The 10,194-nt window shown below is 41.0% G+C and overlaps 1 pseudogene; it reads left to right on the top strand.

Moving 5' to 3' along the window:
* Positions 1-8,862: 8,862 nt before the first annotated feature.
* LOC124088386 (mas-related G-protein coupled receptor member A-like) lies at positions 8,863-9,842 on the top strand (annotated as a pseudogene).
* Positions 9,843-10,194: the final 352 nt, after the last annotated feature.

Consider the following 10,194-nt stretch of genomic DNA (forward strand, 5'->3'; position numbering starts at 1 on the left):
CCTTCCAAAACCACTTTTTATATACTCAAAAAAAATACGCTTAAAAAATAGAACTGAAACCTGTGTCATAAATAAAAAGATCAGAGATGGGGAAGGATAACAGAGGTTGTGGTTTTCCTCCATGTCCACCACAAAAACTGGGAGAGCACATGATGAATCCAATCAGTCTTGACACCCAGAGGTCCCTGCTTTCTTCCTCTAGGTCCTCCTGCCCTGTTGAGTCCTGGGCAGTCTGGACTGATTGGGCCTTTTCAGAGGCAGGAAAGGCTTCTTGGGCTCTGGAATCTATTCTCTGACGTTCACCACCCAACTCCTGTTCCCTATGTTCACCGGGTTTTTCTTCCTTATGATTTCCAGAATTTATCTATTCTGCTTTAATAAGACATAGATATCATTTGCCATTTCTATATCACCAAGGGTAAAGGTTTCCTCCTCCAACTCTTTGCATGTAGAGTGGACACATCCTCTGGCTGGGGAGCAACAGAGCTGGTAAAGGGTGAGGCTTCCAATGCAGACCTGTGGATTAAATTCAGATTCTGCCACTTTTTAGAGTAAGACCTGGAGCAAATTACTCAACCTCATTGTGTCTCTGTTTCCTCATGGGTAAGGTGGGAATAATAACAGGACTTGGCTCTTCATCATGCCTCTTCATGACAGGCATATCTTGTTACCATCCTAAGTCTCCACCTCATCGCGGGCTGTCTGTTTTATTATGCTAACAAGATAAAGGTGACTGCAGGTTACTTTAGTAATTAATTACTTTAGGTCTAGTCATGTATTTGCCTCTCACCACCTAGAATTTGCCTCTTATCTTCTAGGAGAGTCCCTAATGTTATTTTCTGAACAGAATACGTTATTGCTCTATCAGTAGGTTTGATTTTAGTGACCTTGTCTTTTGTGGCTTTAGCTTCTTGGTATTCCTGCTGACCACATAGTCTCAGCAGGCTGAGCTGGCTTCTCAATCTTCCATCTCCTAGTGTGTTATCTGAATTGTACACCCTTGAAGACTGGTCCACTTTTTGACTCCAAATTTTCTGGTATGTCTCTTCACTTCATAAGACAAAGAGCTAGCTTGGCTTTCTCATTCCCCCTCCCAAAAGGTTTTATCCCTTAATCTTATGGGTCCTGCTTTTTTTATTGGGGTCCTTGACTCTCTCAGTTAAACCCAGCTATGGCTCCTGGGCTTCTGCCTGTGCAGGAACACCGTCTCAGTCTACATCCTCAACCTGGATAGGTCAACTTCCTCACCCCCTGCTTCCTGATTATAGATTATCTGGAGAAACTCTTCAACTTCTCTCATCCCATCTCCATCCCCTCCTTTTATATCACTATGATAAGCTTTCCCTACATTATGAACCTGAGCATGCTCAGGGCCATTAGCACCTAGTGCTGCCTGTCCCTCCTGTGGCCCTTCTGATATTGATGCTATCACAAGACAGATGTGAGCTGAGGTGCCGGTGCTCTGGGTCCCATCCCTGTTGCTAGGATCTTGTAAGGGAACTTCTGTGGCTTCCTATTTGGGAACTCTGATTTTAATTGGTGTCAAGTTCTTCATCAACATATTGCTGGTCATCTTTTTTAAGTTTTATTGGTCATACATACTACCTCTTATTAATTATACAAATTAATTATACAAATTATCATGTTTCAATCATGTCCACCCCCCACCCCCAGGACCCTCTGTTGCCATTTTCTCTCCACCTCCTTCCCCTTTCCTAATAGTTCCTCTTCCACTCTCAGGTCATTTTTTTGTTGTTTCATTTTCACATATGATAGAAAACAGGCAATACTAGTCTTTCTGCATTTGGCTTATTTTGCTTAATGTGATGCACTCCAGTTACATCCATTTTCCTGAAAATTACAATATTGCATTCTTCTTTATAGCTGAATAATATTTTATTGTGTGTATTTTCTTTTTCCATTCATCTGTTGATGGCACCTCTGCTGATTCTATAACTTGGCTATTGTATATAGTACTACAATAAAGATACGAATTCACATTTCTCTCTCTTTTTGTGTGTGTGTGTGGTACTAGGGATTGAATCTAGGGGCAATTTACCATTGAGCCACATCCCAAATCCTTTTTTTTATTATTTTGAAACCAGGTCTCACTAAGTTTCCCAGGCTGGCCTTAAATTTGAGATCCAACCTCCTATGTCTCCTGGGTTAGCAAGATTACCTGCATGCGCCACCATGCTTAAATAGTATCTTATTTCATTTTCTTTTGGTATATATATATACCTAGAAGTGGTATAGCTGGATCATATATTAGTTCTATTTTTAGCTTTTTAAAAAATCTCCATACTGTTTTCCATGGTGGTTGTACTACTTTGTATTATCACCAGCAGTGTATAAGGGTTCTATTTCCCCATAATCTTAACAGCATTTGGGGTTTTTTTCATGTTTTATTTTGGGTTTTCTATTATTTGTTTTAAGCATGCTCACTGCAGTATGATAGAATCTCAAGGAAGTTTTCCTCTGCATTTCCCTGGAAGGTATAAAGATGTTAAGCATTTTTTCACACATTTATTGGCCACTTGTACTTCTTATTTTGAGAAGTCTCTCTCAGGCCATTTGCTCATTTTTTAATAACTTCTCCTTCTGAAGCTAAGTTTTGTAAGTTCTTTATTTAGTCTGGATATATTTTCCCATGAATAGACAGCAAAGACTTTCTCCCATTAATATGTTGTCACTTCACTCTGTTGGTTGTTTCCCTGGCTGTGCACATTTTAGAATGATGTAATCACATTTGTCAATTCTTACTCTTATTTCCTGGACTATGATAGTTCTATTCAGGAAATCATTGCCCGTTCCTACATCTTGAAGTGCTTTAACTGTTTTCCTCTTGTACTTTCAAAGTTTCAGAACTTGCATTAAGGTCTTGATCTATTTTGAGTTGATTTTTATACAGGGTGAGAGAGAATAATCTAGTTTCAATCTTCTACATGTAGATATCCAGCTCCCCCAGAACCATTTGTTAAGGAAGCTGTTTTTCCCCCCAATGTATGCTTTTGGCATCTTTGTCAAGAATTATATGGCTGTACCGAGGTGAGTTTACTGCTGTGACCTCTATTCTACTCCATTGGTCTGTATTTTATTTTTTATGCCAATATCCTGCTTTTTTTATTACTCCAACATCACTGACACTCTTATTTGTGGTTCTCTCTGGAAGAAGATTGACCCTGCCTGTGGGATTCCCATCTGGTTCCAGGGAGTACAACTGACCAGGCTCTATGTGACCATCCTCTCTTTGATCCTAGTCTTCCTCTCTTGCAGTCCCCCTGGTGACATCCAAAGATTCCTTGGGTTGTAGACTCAAAGAAATGACTGTTGGTTGTTTTGTGCATTGGTTGCACTACCTTTATCTTGCCTTGTTAACCATTGCACCAACCCCATCATTTACATCTTTGTTGGTTCCTTTGGGCATCTGTAAGATGCTTCCACAGAGGAATCTGTAAGATACACCCAAGGAATAATGTGGAGGCAGCCTTCTTCAGGGAACCCTGGAGATGTCAGGCAGCAGAGTGCACCAGTGATGACAGGTCTCTGACCTAGTCATCAAAAGTGGATTTTCCCTGACACACTTGACACTTCTCTGCAGTTCTCTCAGTCTCATGCCCCCGAAACACTTTATTATCTTAAAATGGATTCCTTTTAACCTGCTTTTTTAGGTTTTCTCAGAGAAAATATTCTTCTGAAAATAAAGTAACCATATGCTTCTCTATACAAATAAACTTCCTATGTTATCAAATTTACATACTTTCTTATCCAACACTCCAAATTTTAATTTCACTGCAGTGGGAAGAATCTCTTTCCAAACCAGAAAACACCGTTTATAATGTGTATTAGTCAGTTTTTCATTTCTGTGACCAAAATACCTGACAAGAACAACTCAGAGGTTAAAAAGTTTGTTTGAGGCTCACAGTTTCAGAGTTCTCACTTCATGATTGGCCAACTCCATTGCTCTAGGTCTGAGGTGAGGCAGAATATCATGGCAGAAGGATGTGGTGGAAGAAAGCAGTAAGTTCATGGCAACAGGAAGCAGAGAGAGAACAGGGAACCAGGGAAATGAAGTGTGCCCAAGGCATGCCCTCAGTGACCTACTTCCTCAAGCCATACCCCACTTACCCCACAGTCCATTCAAACTATTAATCCATCAAATGGATTAATCCAATAATGAGGTTACACTCTTATGATTAAATAATTTCACCTATGAACATTCCTTCATTTCCTAAAACATAAGCTTTTTGTAGGACATTAAAGATCTGCTCCCATGACCTTCCCATAACCCTCACTTAGAGTCTGACCTCTTGACCCAACAAGTCTCACTGACCATCCCTTTCTCACTTTCATCCTTGCACATTTAGATTTCACGATCTGATTTTATAATCACCACCTTGCACACACTCTCCACTGCCAATTTACCTGGGGAAAAAATTTGGTAAAATCAATTTTGCACTCTCTCCATGACTGTTCTTAGAACTCAGCAAGGCGGGTGTATGTACCAACTTCTTTACATTTCACAGGGGCATCAATTATCTGCTTGTTGACACAGACCAATTTGAAAACAACAGTAAAAATTTACTGTTCAAAGCTACAATCATAAGAAGAGATTTAAGAACAAAATCTTCAATGAGATATTGACTCTAGAAAACAGGAATTAGAAAGCCATTCATCTCTTATTTGATATGGTTTGGGGCCATTTGGGAAGAAATTGGAAACATACAGACTTTACTGCTTTGACAAAGACAACTAAGGGTCAGACCCTGGAGGTCCCTGAGTGACAACTAATGGGAGTTGCTGTCTTCTTAAGGAAACTTCTTAGGAAACTTCATATTACCGGGCATTACTTATCAGGTGGCAACAAGAAGTGACAAGACAATGATCACTTAACAGGAAGAAGGACAGGATGTGGTTGGTGGGTATGGGCAGAGATTGAAAGACAGGAATAGAGTCACATCCAATGTTGAGAAACTTCACCTAAGGAACATGACTCCACACTTTCATTTTCCAGCAAGCCTCTCTGCTCAGGAAACTGCAGGTCTGTCCTTGATAAGCCTCCCCTTGATAAGCCTCACTCAAGCACCAAAGATTCTTTCAGCTCCTGATGGCACTTGTCGAAGCACAGACTTGTCCTTTAGCAACTGTCAATCATCCCAAGAGGTTCTTCCCTTCAATAGAAGCCAACTTGCCATATCCAGCAAGAAGAATGAAAGAAAGATACTAGTTTATCATGTCCTTATTTCCAAGTCCACTGCTATCTTTCTTCATAGTTCATACCTACAGAACTCTACATTGGGATTCAAGGAGCTGTAGGGGCCACAGGTGTGTGTGTGGGGGGGGGGGGAACAGGACATGTTGATGCTTCCATCTGGTAATTTTCATGCTCTCAGGCAGGCTTCAAAATGGGGTATTCAAGCTGCTAACTTTTGTTGAGGGTTGCCCAAAACCTGGTTTCCAAAAAAAAAAAATTAATGTGTCTTGCCTTTCATTGAAGAAAACCATGATTTTCTTCACTGCAGGGTTGAAATATAGAGACGTGAACTTTGAGAAAAAATCACAATTGGTTTTGGTAATAAAACAATTATTAGTAAATATCTTACCCTTTCCTCCATTCTTTGCCCAGAGGTAAAGAGTTTGCCTGGGATGAAGGACAGATAGCCTTTAGGGGACTGAGTGAAGAAAATCATGGATTCCTTCAATAAAAGGCAAGACACATTAATATTTGGGGGGGGGCAACCCTCAATGTTAGGTTTTAGAATGGGGTTTACCAGAGCTTTCTTCCTTCCAATTAATCTCCCTACAATCTCCCTTCTATTCTTGAAATCTGCTTTAACAGAAAGAATCTCGATTCTGACATTCATTTAAGAAACAAAATACATAGGTATTGCACCCCAGAGATGAGATGCCATAAACCCAGGTTTCATTGTTTTGCCTCCTTTTCAAAATTATTCTACAGTGGGTATCTGAAAGGTCAAAAGGAGGAAACAGAGGAACAAAACTGGAATAATTGGGGAGTATTTCATGAAGTGATAATTTACAAAGTTGGGCAGGATTAAGAGTTTACACTGCTGCAGTAAATTGTAAAGTATCCTAATCAATAGTGAAACACTATTTCCATACTTAGAATTGAAGGGACACGTGAAGGACCAGGTGCCAAGGAGAGAGCACCCTTAACTAGGAGAAGATCACTGGATAGGACAAGAAGCACTGTCATTGCCAAGATGGGGTCCATGGTAAAACATGCTCCTGATTCATTACAGTATAAGTTCGGCTGCTCCAACACACACCAGTTATAATAATGTCGCAAACAAACAACAAAAAAAAAAGTGCTTTAGACCTGAGCTGGAGGATCCAAGACATCAGACACCAGAACTAGAAAGTACCCTCATCCTGTTTGTCCTACATGGTTCCTGGATGCATCAGGATTCCCCTGGAAGAATGAAAAGAGAAGGAGAGACCTTCTCCCTCTATTAATCCCATGACCTGGGTGTTGATTACATCACTTCTGCTCGCCTCCTAGTAATCAGTACATAGTCATATGGTGTTGTCAGTATTTTGAGACTGGGAAGTGGGGTCCTTTTTCTGATTTAAATCTCTTAGAAATGTTATGTGATAGAAGACGAGAATGGATATTGGAGAAAACTAGCAGTTTATACAGCCACTGTGATTCAGATTCTGTAGTCATATGAAAATATCTTGAAAGCTTCTCAGAAATAATGAATGACATAAGAAAGAATATTGGGAAAGTCATGGAAAGGTCTCAAGGACACCAGGGGCCCTTCATAGTATGATCTCGGGGGGGTGGGGAGATTCTCTTTTCCTATTTAAGTCTCAGTTGCTTCCTGTGATAAGAGAGGATATTATAATAGATGGTCATTAAAAAACACATGATTTATTAGTGGGGAAAAAAAAGCATGACATTCCCCCAGAAGATAATGCATCCTCTGTCTACTTGGAGGCCTCCTGCCCCTGTGAGCCCTCTGGATTCTGAAGTCAAGGCTGCCTTGATGAGGCAGGAAAGGGATTCTGGATTCTCATATCTGCTCCTATCTGACTTTCTCCTCCACTCTTTTGCTCCCTATATATGAGCTTCTCTTCCTTTTGGAGTGTGCTTATGCTAGATTTTTTCTTTTCATCCACAATTTTGATGCCCATCGTAGATATGACTTGGGAATTACACCTCTGGTTTTCCTACATCCATATGCAGTCATCACACAATGGTGGTGGATCCCAATGTCTACACTAAAAGGGAGACCCTGAGACAGCATTGCTGGTTCAAATCCACAGTATGTGAAGCCAGGGACCAATCACTCCTCCTGATATGCAACATAGACATTTTCTGTAAAATGGGGAAAATACCAATTCTTACCTCATAGGATCTTAGGAGAATTCCAAGAGATAATGCCTGGTAAATTCTCTAACAGTTATTTTTTGTTATTCACTCACATAGGAGCTTGTCCTTTTTCCCCTGTTGAAATCTGCTTGAGTAGCCAGGCATGGCAGCACAGCCTATAATCATAGCAACTTGGGAGGCTGAGATAGGAAATAGCAAGTTCAGAGCCAACCTGAGCTACTTAGCAAGGCCCTAAGTGACTTAGCGAGACCCTATGTCTAAATAAAAAATTAAAAAGGGCTGAGGATGTGGTTCAGTGGTTAATGGCCCCTGAATTCATTCCCTGATACCAAAAGAAAGAAGAAGAAAGAAATCTGCATAAGCAACTGAAGATCTGCATTTTATCTACAACTCCTCAGAGATATCACACAGGAAAAAAAGAAAACAACCTTTCATCAGCAAAGCACACACTGCTAAAGATCTTCTATACAAGAAAAAGAAGTAGGTTTATGTTGCATACACCCCAGAACAACACTTGACATTCATCCATAAATATTCCAACATTATCCCTCTTTCAGTGGAACTCAAATTTCACTCTTGTTTATTCCTTCCTCCTTGGTGTTACTGGGCAAATCAGCTCACACAGAAACCCTACAACCACAGTGTGTACAAAAATGCTTCTAGGTGCTCAGTAAAGCCATACGGAGGCCTCACTTGAAATGCACACCAGTGGTCAATTTCAGTTACTTGATCACACATAAGTAATTCTTCTAAACACACTCAGGGCTGTGGACAACAAGAATGACAATAGATAAAACTTTCTTAATTTCATTTTATATGTATCTTCTAATGTTAATTATTGTATTTTCATTTAACAGAAATCTCCAATAATATTACACTCTTCAGTCATGCATTCATTCATTGAGTAAATATGAATATACAGTGTGTAGTATACAAAGCAAGCTGCTGAGGACATAGATAGTGCTTCATCTTTATTGACTGACAAACTGAGTCATTTCTAGCTCACCAGGCTCAGCCATGTGCACACCTGTCCTAGCAAGAGCTTACATTCCCATGGCCCTAAAACAAGGTCTTCTTTCTCCTCCTTAGATGGAATACTTTCAGTCATGGGAGTGTCTCGGATACCTCTGTGTCTTTATAAACTACTGTACTTGAGAAAAAATCTCCAGCGCAGGGATACAGAAACCCAGGAGCCACAGCATAGTCACATTTCCTGTCAGTCCAACCCAGGGCCAAAGCATGTTGAATGGAGATGCTGGAATTATAAAGTATTACAAGGTAAATAGAGCATGTGTGCTGTAATAAAGAGATTCCAGGCTTCAGAGTGAGCCAGAAATGGGTTTTTTTAATGGTCCAGAACTCTCTAGCCTACAGAAGTAGGAGGGGAAGTAGAGGCTTACAGAGGCCAAGTGGCTTATCAAAGTTGAACACAGCCCAAATTGATAATCTCTGTAAGCTTCTGTTTCCTCCCCATAACAGACTGACGGTGCTTGCCATGTAGCAGGATGACCCTGAGAATAGTAATCATGCAGCAGGTGCTCATGTCTGGTTTGTGTTCCCAAGGGCATCAGTGTTGTGTTTCTGAGCATGAACCCAAATCCTAAGCCTGGGGGAACAAACGCATACTGGTGAATGGAAAGAACAGGGCCATTTCTACACTTTTCAACAAGAACATTCTGACCTATTCTTGCTGATGTTCATCTCTGTCCTGGAGCAACTATACTGTGGCTCCTGGGTTTCTGCATGCACTGGAACGCCTTCTCAGTCTACATCCTTAACCTAGTTGACACCTACTTCCTCTTCCTCTGCTGCCACATTATAGATTGCTCACTGATACTCTTCAAATTTTTCTATCCCAACACAATCTTCCTCTCCTGCTTTACCACTGTGATGATGTTTCCCTATATCATAGGCCTGAGCATGCTCAGTGCCATTAGCACTGAGTGCTGCTGTCCATTCTGTGTCCCATCTGAAACTGCTGCTGCCACCCAAAACACACATCTTCTGTCATGTGTGCCCTACTCTGGGTCCTGTCGCTGCTAATGAGCATTCTGAATAGGAATTACTGTGGCTTCCTAGACACAAAATATGAAAATGACTGGTGTCTTTCACCTATTTTTTTATTGCAGCCTGCCTAACTTTTTTATTTGTGATTCGCCCTTGATTCAGCCTGGCCTTCTTTCTAGAGTCTTCTGCATTTCCCACCAGATGCAATTTACCAGGCCGTATTTGAAATCTTGCTCACAGTGCTAGTCTTCCTCCTCTATGGCCTGCCCTTTAGCATCCACTGCTTCTAATCTCAATTCAGATTGTCTTGATCGATACATTGTCTTATGGTCTTTATCTGCTGTCAGTTGTCCTGTCCTCTGTTAACAGTGGCACCAACCCCCTCACTTACTTCTTTGATGGCTCCTTTAAGCAGGGGCTGAAACAGCAGAACCTCAAGCTGGTGCTGCAGCAGGTTCTGCAGGACATTCCTGAATGAGGAGGCAGCCTTCCTCAGGGAGCCCTGTGATGTCAGGCAGCACAGTGTTGCTGTGATAAAGAGCTTCTTCCTTAGGGATACAGAACCTGAGTGCTACATGGGGAAGGACACTTCACAGAGTTAGGCAACTTGTATTCTCCAGCTGATCCATGACCACCTTAGGTGGGTGCAATAATGATGGGTGCCCATCCAGAGCAACTCAAACAAGTAATGAAGTTATGGGATTGCTCTGGTCTGATCTTACATCACATGAAGTATGAGATATGTGTCACAAAAAAGCTGTGGAGTTTGGCTTTACTATAGACATAGACGGCATATAACCACCACACTGATGAAGATTCACAAGTTTATA

The sequence above is a fragment of the Marmota monax genome, unplaced genomic scaffold (genome assembly GCF_021218885.2).
Source record: "Marmota monax isolate L192 unplaced genomic scaffold, Marmota_monax_Labrador192_F-V1.1 WCK01_AAM20220418_F8-fsc00061, whole genome shotgun sequence".
NCBI classification, from domain to species: domain Eukaryota; kingdom Metazoa; phylum Chordata; class Mammalia; order Rodentia; family Sciuridae; genus Marmota; species Marmota monax.